Consider the following 7,338-nt stretch of genomic DNA (forward strand, 5'->3'; position numbering starts at 1 on the left):
TGTAAGAGTGTGTGTTGTGTGTGAGTGTGTGTGGAAGAGTGTGTGTGTGTGTGTTTGTGAGTGTGTGTGTGAGAGTGTGTGAGTGAGTGTGAGTGTGTGTGAGTGTGTGTGTGTTTGATGCTAAGAGTTTGTTGAAAATAGAAAAAAAGACCATAAAAGGTTTGGCCCGTATGAACGTAAGTGTTGGTTTTTCCTGTCTAGTTTCTCTTGTAATAATGCAACATGTGTTTTGGACTCAGCAGAGTGAAATTCCGGGTCAAAACACCTCGAAATCAAAGGAAAAAAATAAGAAATAATATTTGTTGTAAATAAAATAAAGACTTTTAAGGGGCATTAAGATTTTTTTTTAAATTGTGGCATTATTATTAAGCACATTTTCCCTCAAATTCTTATGACCGTAATTAAATATATTATTTCTGGAAATTCTCATTATTTTCAGTGTTTATTTTATTACTGTAGTTAATTAATTTAGACTGGTAATTTATACATTTTACCCAAAATTCTCATGACCATAATGCATCCAGATGTTTTTATTTTATTATTATATATATATATTTTTTTTTAATTATCTTTTGGTAATTCTCATTGTTCTCAATGTTGACTACATAATGCTGATTTTATTCTTTTAATCAGTACAGGTAGTACAACAAATATTAAATGATATATAAAAACATTTTACCCCCAAATCTCATGCCTACTGTTTTTGTCTATTATATATATATATATATATATATATATATATATTCATTCTCATTGTTCTCAATGCTGATTCTAATAATTACTGTAATATAATAATTTATGCTGAATTTAATTTAAAAAGAAAATCAGTTCAGATAGTCCAACAAATACTGCAATAGTCTATAAATTAAAATAAGTGATTTTTTTAGATAATTTTGGTGGAAAAGTGCTTAATTGTTGTGAAAATATTAAACAATGCAAAATATCTAAATATTAGCTGAAGCAAAATACAATTTCTTATTTTTTTCTTTGACTTGAAGCTGAAATACGACCCTGTTTTCTGCGATTCACCCGGGAAGTGTTTGGTTTTGTGTGTTTTGGTCGGGTCCCTTCATGTATTACCTCTCTTTCTAACAGGGACCAAATCTGAGATCTGACCTCCGACTATATTGAGACTTCAGTTTGGGGCTAAAAATTAGAGATCGTCAAACTTCATCAATGTTGACTACATAATGCTGATTTTATTCTTTTAATCAGTACAGGTAGTACAACAAATATTAAATGATATATAAAAACATTTTACCCCCAAATCTCATGAGTTTGGGGCTAAAAATTAGAGATCGTCAAACGTCACTTTGACCAGGCGATGTTTGACTCATTAGCAAAGACAAAAAATGCAAGAATGATATTTATTTTGTCTTAAAAGTGGCTAGTGATCCACGTTTCCATATGCCATAATTCAAGAGTGAGTTTCCACAGTGCTGCTTCTGCTGTTTGGATGAAACATCGTGATAGTTTCTGTATCTTCTCAGTAAAGTTCATCCTCAGATGCAACCGCGCGTCACCGGACATTCACAAGGCTTCCGAGACGGACAAGCGCAACTCGAATCAATAAAATTAGTTGTGAAAGGACAAAAAAAGTTATTGTTCATGAACCACAGACCACCTCAGACCAGAAATACCTCAGATTTTCTACGTGTTTGACTTCTGTTATATATTTTGTTAGTTGTGTTGACTTGTAGTAAGTATATTTTGATGTAAGTTGGCTTTTATGATTAGGAAAGATGTTTTTGGAGAAGTAAAAAGAAAAAATACACAAAAAAAAGAAGTGCTACTAAGCTGTGTTGTATAAACAAGAGAAACCTTTGATGTAAATAGCTGTAAACAGATGTAGTATCGTGCCGATCAGTGAAACAGGGCATTATTCTGCTTATTCTTCCTGTCTCTGACTTCACGGGACATTGAACCTTAAACGTTTGGTGCTTCTTCCAAAAATTTGATTGTATTTCCCCGTTTTTACTTGCACAATTTTTTACGTACCCCTCGTACGATGTTATGAGGGACGAAATTGACGCCGTCGTTCAAAAGAAACCATAAAGGGATGAAAGTTCACCCAAAAATGTTATTTCTGTCATCATTTACTCACCCTCGAGTTATTAAAACCTGTATGACTTTATTTCTTCTGTTTACACAAAATAAGTTATTTTGAAGACCTAAAAGTTGCCAGTAGGCATTTACTTCCATTCTTCAAAAAATCATATTCAAAATATCTTATTTTGAATAATGTTGGGAACCAAAGAGTTGACGGTAGCCATTGACTTCCATCGTATTTTTTTTTCTCCATACTATACAAGTCAATGGTAACCATCAACTGTTTGGTTCACAACATCCTTCAAAATATCTTCTTCAAAATATCTTATTCTGAAGAATATTGGTAACCAAAATATCTTATTTTGAAGCATTCTGGGAACCAAACAATTGACGGTAGCCATTTACTTAGTATTTTTTGTCCTACTATGGAAGTCAATGGCTACCGTCAACTGTTTGGTTACCAACATCCTTCGAAATATCTTCAAAATATATTTTGAAGAATGTTGGTAACCAAAATGGCTTATTTTCAAGAATGTTGGGATCAAAACAGTTAAAGGTAGCCATTTACTTAATATTTTTTGTCCTACTATGGAAGTCAATGGCTACCGTCAACTATTTGGTTACCAACATCCTTCGCAATATCATCAAAATATCTTTTGAAGAATGTTGGTAACCAAACAGTTGATGGTAGCCATTGTCTTCCATAGTATTATTTTTTTTTTGCATACTATGGAAGTCAATGGCTACCGTCAACCCCAAAGTATCTTCTGATGACAGAATTGTCATTTTTGGGTGAACTATATCTTTAAGAATTGACTGTGAACCCAATGCTTACCAAATGACCTCGGCCAAATTTTACCGGCGATTTCACAAAGATTTTCAGGGCCAAATGAAGGTTCGGTGTCCCGAACGTTTGTGCCATTTCTCTGCTCTCTGTACCCATGATGCACTGCAGCGGTCGCTTCGACTTCCTCTCAAACCCAGCTCAGAGCTTTAAGTTATCTATTCTGGTGCCATATATCATGAGTTTAAATGAAGATCCGTCTTTGACAACTTTTTGATTGACTTTTTATCAAATACATTTGATTTGTTTTTGTTTGTTTTCTTTAATTTTATTTGCCTGGTGCACTTCATTTGGTCTCTTGCTTTCGGTTGCGATGTCGTAGCATTAGAAACGTTGCGACGCCCAATTCTGGCACGGCGAAATCCCAGCGCGTTTCCCAGCGATGGCTCGGCCAATCACGGGTCAGCTCTGCATCTCGATACTTTCAGGAAACTGCGTTCTCTTCAGGTCAACCGGGAAAGTTCGGATTGGTTGCGCAATCGGAGAGTTTCCGACCGACTCAGACGATGTAGCAAGCAATATCTCCAGCAATAGTCTGTAGACGACCTTTGGGCATTGAGATCCACATCAGGCCAGCTTCGATCGCGTGCTCGTAGACCTTCATGGCGTTTCGATGAACTGACGTCGTTTCGTTTGAAATAACGTACGATATGTAGCCAAATTCCTTCTGCGAGAGGAAAACCAAAGGCTTTGATTGTTTAACGTTAGCTGATTGTATTTACAAATGTCTTTGTGTCTTTATCGTCTAGAAAAGTGAGGTTTTAGTGTTGAGTTTGTGATCTTCTCTAGTCGTCTAGAGATGAAATGAAAGGCTTTCGGTTTGTTTTATGCATCATGTTGTGGGTGATTTTGGCGAGAGATGTGATTTATGCAGTACATTCACACGCTTCATTATGCACTAAAGACAGTCCAGTGTTTCTCCAGTATGTCGTCATCTCCAATTACACCTGATTTACTGCCTTCTAACACCTTTGTGTCTCATGAAACTTGCTAAGAAACCTATTTCACACCAGAAACAAAACAGAGAGAGAAAAAAAAGAAATGATATTTTGCATATTTTTAGGATCAAGATAACTAAGTCTATCTCTCTCTCTCTCTCTCTCGCTCTCTCAATATATATATATATTAATTATTAAAAAAATAAATGATAAAATTAAATAAATAATATACAAATAATAAAATAATTAACTGCAATTATTTTTACATATATATGTATATATAAGAGAAGTAATTATTTTATACAATTTATTTATTTTATTTTATAAAAATGTTAGAAAACAATTGTCATTAAAGTTGTTTAATTTCACTTCATTATATATATTTATATTTTCTGTTTTCATTTTAATTTTAGTTAAAGTGTTAGTAATTTTGTTGTGCTTTTGTCATTTTTTCTGTTTTTGTCTTTTTTTTTTTTTCTTTTACAATGTCTATATATTTTTAAGAAATTTTATTTCAGTTTTAGTTTATTTCAAGTCAACCTAAATTACCTAAATTAAAATGTTGCCTTGTCAACTACCGGAAATAAAAAGGTTTTTCTAATTTATTTTATTTTAATTAACGTTTAATTTTATGTTTATATAAAAAAAAGAGTCAAATTAAGTAATTTTAATTATAAAATACTATTAAAATGCAACAAATAATGGCCTTAAATAGACTTAATTTCCTTTGCAATGTTAATTTTGTGGAGGAGTTTTCTGAGATGCATTGTTAAACTATAACCCTGTGTTTAGATGGTTTTCCTTCACGTTTGCTTCAGCTTTGCTTGCGTTTGAGCTTCTGAACTCAAAGGCGGATGGATTCATAATTCATATCTTATATCATGTGCCTGTGTTTTCTGAGCTTCGCTGAAGCGATCGCTGCGTCTGCTCGGTCTCTTCTCCCGTCTCTCACTTTCTGTTCTACCCGCAGAAAAGAAGCTATATAAAATATATATGGAAACTCTATAGAGATATATCAGATGTGAAACTCTAAAAGTGACCAGCTGTAACTCTGGATGCAATCTTTGGTCCTATTTTCAGGAAGCCGATACCTCAGAACTCACTGAAGCAGTGTTTATAGCTGGAGCGTCGTGACACACGAACGAACGAACGAACGAACGAACGAATCAAAGTGAATCAATAAACTCTTTTATACTTCTGTGCCGTGTGTGACGAGCCCTCCACAAACTCCACAACCTCCTCATCTGTGTTTCACGACGCCCTACAGACCATAGAAACCAGGAATTACAATCTAAGATCTGAGTTGGTTTGTTTGAGTCAGAAAGTGTAAAACTGAGTTACGTTGTTATTCTGTTGAAATATTACAGATTATAACTACATCATCTGTGAAGCCCAATTGTGTTAATAAGGTTATTTAGATTGAAGTGTAAATATAATATAAACCTGCTCAGTTATGCTTCTTTCTTTCTTTATTTTCTATTATGATTATGAAAACAAAAGTGAAAGTGTTTTGGAGTTTTATTTTTAACCATATATCAAAGTCAGTTGTTGATAAATATTTTTTGTTTTGTTTTTATTTTATTTTATTTTATTTTTTATTTGTTTTTAATTGAAAAAATGTGATTTGATTTTTTTTTTATTTTATTAGTTTTTACAATTTTATTTTGTATTTTTTTTTCATAATTTTATTTTTATTTTTTTTATTTTGTGGTTTATATATCTTTTTACAATTTTATTTTGTTTTTTTTTCATAATTTTATTTTTTTATTTTTTATTTTGTGGTTTATATATCTTTTTACAATTTTATTTTGTAGGTTTTTTTTCATAATTTTATTTTTTTATTTTTTATTTTGTGGTTTATATATCTTTTTACAATTTTATTTTGTAGGTTTTTTTTCATAATTTTATTTTTTTATTTTTTATTTTGTGGTTTATATATCTTTTTACAATTTTATTTTGTAGGTTTTTTTTTTTCATAATTTTATTTTCATTTTTATTTTATTTTTTTATTTTATTTTGTGGTTTATATATCTTTTTACAATTTCATTTTGTAGTTTTGTTTGTTTGTTTCTTTCTTTCTTTCTGAGTGAGGAACCCAAACAGACCAGCGTAATCCGTGTGTTGTGTGTAATTGGTTGACGTCTGTATCTCGGCGGCTCGTGATCGTGACGTGAGACGGAGTTTGTCGAGGGCTGGTGTTTCAAATGCTGTTTCTGTTCCAGAATATGTGAACTGTACATGTTGTAGGTGATCTTTCACTACTGTAGCTGAAACTGTAGAGCAGACATGGCTTGTACTACTGATTTTAACAGAAAAATACTAAAACTCGCGATGTAAGCGTATGTTAAAGTTGTCTCTGGATCAGAAGCGCTGGTGAGGAGCGTTGTAACACATAGTGGTTTAATCTGCAGTGATGCTGGTGTTTGTACTGAGCTCGGGCTGTGCTTGTTTCTGCTCCGCACTGGTGCCAGAATAAACCAGTATGAATGTAGTATTTGCCCAGTGTCTGAAACAAGCACAGCCCGGCCGCTAGACAAGGATTATTTCAATTCTGTCTTTTTGTATCTGAAAGTAAACAATAAATACTGATAAAGCTTCATTTGAGCTTTGTGTCGTCTCTGAAATCTGTTTTGCCCTCTTCTGCAGTACAATTATTTATTTTATATTTGTATTAATTTATATATTATTATTTGTTATTTTATAGATAGATGGGTTAATGAACTTAACAGGTCGGTATATCAAATATATACATATATACAAATATGTATGTATTAATAAATATTTATTTATACATGTATTTGTTAATAGATTCATATTATTTAATATTTAATAATTAAAATATAAAGTTACAATAAAAAATTAAATATGTAATATAAAACTTATATAATTAATGCATTCATGTTTAATAATTTAAATATATATTTGAAATTAAATACAAATGTACTGTATTGAAATTAACAATTAAATATTAAACTAATATAATTAAATATTTGTTAATTTTATATTTAAATTAGTTAATTTCAAGTTTGTATTTAAATGTAAATAATTATTTAATCATTTAAATAATTATTAAAATATGAGTGTTAAATAATTAAACATTATATAATTAATACATTCATGTTTAAATTAAAAAATAAAGTTATAAAAATTATTATATAATTAAATATATCATGCATTCATGATTAATAATTGAAGTATATATTTGAAATTAAATTAAATACAAATGTAATATATTTAAATTAACATAACATTAAATATAAAACTAATATAATTAAATATTTATATATTTAAATTTGTTAATGTCAAATTTGTGTTTAAATGTAATTAATAAATATGAATGTTATATAAATATGAATGTTGTATTATATACTTATATATATTATTATATAATTAATACATTCATATTTAAGAAATAATTAATTGAAATATAAATTTGAAATTAGAAAGTTAAATATAAATGTAATATATTGAAATGTACTAAATTAAATATAAAACAATATATAATTA

Source organism: Sinocyclocheilus anshuiensis, unplaced genomic scaffold, assembly GCF_001515605.1.
Source record: "Sinocyclocheilus anshuiensis isolate Anshui unplaced genomic scaffold, SAMN03320099.WGS_v1.1 scaffold601, whole genome shotgun sequence".
In the NCBI taxonomy this organism is placed as follows: Eukaryota; Metazoa; Chordata; class Actinopteri; order Cypriniformes; family Cyprinidae; genus Sinocyclocheilus; species Sinocyclocheilus anshuiensis.